Here is a 1,591-nt window from a genome sequence, read left to right on the forward strand (position 1 = left end):
TAAACATTAAAAAAAATTTAAAATAAAATAAAATAAAATAAGAGGGTGTGTAAAAGTTGAGTTTTGTGCTGGTGGGCTCTTGAGCTAAGGGGTCTCAGCCCGCAGTGAAGAAATGAACGACCTAGGGACCCATACACGAAGACCATCTTTTGCTCATTTACAGAACACATGGACCAAAGGAAGACAGAAAGGTCTGCTGATGGCCTTCCTTCCGCGTGTGACCTTGTCTCAGGATCCTCTCAAAGAGTAAGCGAAGGCATCTCATTGCAGATATTTTCCACCCTTGGAGGCCTCCTAAGCCTGCTATTCGAGGTCCTTCAAGATCCGGCCCCTGCTGGCTCCTTCGCCAGCCACTAAGAATTGTAATGACACAGTGAGGAGATAGTCTCCTTAGAATACAGCTTTCCTCACATCATAATCCCACTTGAAAGCCACATCTGTCTCCAGCATCACATGTTGTCTTCTCCCAGTGTCCGTGTCTCTCTCTCTTCTTACAAGGACATCCGTCATATTGGATTAGGGCCCACCCTTAATGACTTCATCTTAAACTGATTACATCTGCAAAGATCTTATTTCCAAATGAGGTCATACTCACAGGTATGGGGGTTAGGACTTCAGCGTATCTTTGTGAGGGACATAATTCAACCCATAACACCAGGCGAGTAACTTCCTGTGAAATGAATGTGATAGAAATATATGGGAGCTTCCATAGACCTTTCTTAGGAAACAGCATGTGGGTTCCCTTTGTCTTTTCGCTGTCTCTTCCTCGATCCTGTTGCCCAGAACTGTTGCCCAAATCTGATGTTGAGGCCTTGGGAGACAAAGCAACAACATGGAGGTACCCGGGTTCTTCACAATGTGGAGCACGCTTCTAGCCCTGGATGACCAACCCGGACTTTTACGTTAACGAGAAATAAGTTTTAGTGTTCGCTTTGATATACTAAAAATCAGAACTAAAATTGGAAACCATGCAAAGATTAGCATGGCCCCTGAGCCAAGATGACATATGCAAATTCATGAAGTGTTTCATATTTTTATGGATAGATCTAGACAGTATAGTGCTAAGTGAAATAAGCCAGTTAGGGAAAGACAAATACCATATGATTTCACTCATGTGTGGAATTTAAGAACAAAACAAGTGAACGAGGGGTGGGGATGGGAAGAGAGACCAAAAAACCCAGAATCTTAACTGTAGAGAACAAACTGGTGGTTAGCAGAGGAGGGAGGTGGGGGGCTGGAGGAAACAGGTGGTGGGGATGAAGGAGGGCACCTTCAGTGACGACCACTGGGTGATGTATGCAAGTGCAGAATCACTAGATTGTACACCTGAAACGAATATAACATTGTGTGTGAACTATATTGGAATTAAAACAATTTGTTTAAAGATAAAGGAAATTTCAAAGTGTATAAATCCCTTATTGTGGAGTTTCTACCCAGTGCGGCAAAACCCAGTTCTCATTAAGACACTTTGTGCCATCCTGGACTTGGGACTTCCCCGTGGGGTTTGGTTTCCCCTCGGAGTTACCAAGAGGAGGTAGCAAACTTCTCTGGGGATTCTATCATGTCCTCCCCTTCTCTGGGACACTCACCG

At 44.1% G+C, this 1,591-nt stretch overlaps 1 non-coding gene across 1 annotated transcript; it reads left to right on the plus strand.

The window, feature by feature from the left end:
- The first annotated feature begins 934 nt into the window (after nucleotides 1–934).
- On the plus strand, nucleotides 935–1,036 carry LOC111559621. Its single transcript, XR_002740750.2, has one exon. It is a non-coding gene; the product is annotated as a U6 spliceosomal RNA (small nuclear RNA).
- The last annotated feature ends 555 nt before the right edge of the window (nucleotides 1,037–1,591 follow it).

This window comes from Felis catus, chromosome A2 (genome assembly GCF_018350175.1).
Source record: "Felis catus isolate Fca126 chromosome A2, F.catus_Fca126_mat1.0, whole genome shotgun sequence".
NCBI classification, from domain to species: Eukaryota; Metazoa; Chordata; class Mammalia; order Carnivora; family Felidae; genus Felis; species Felis catus.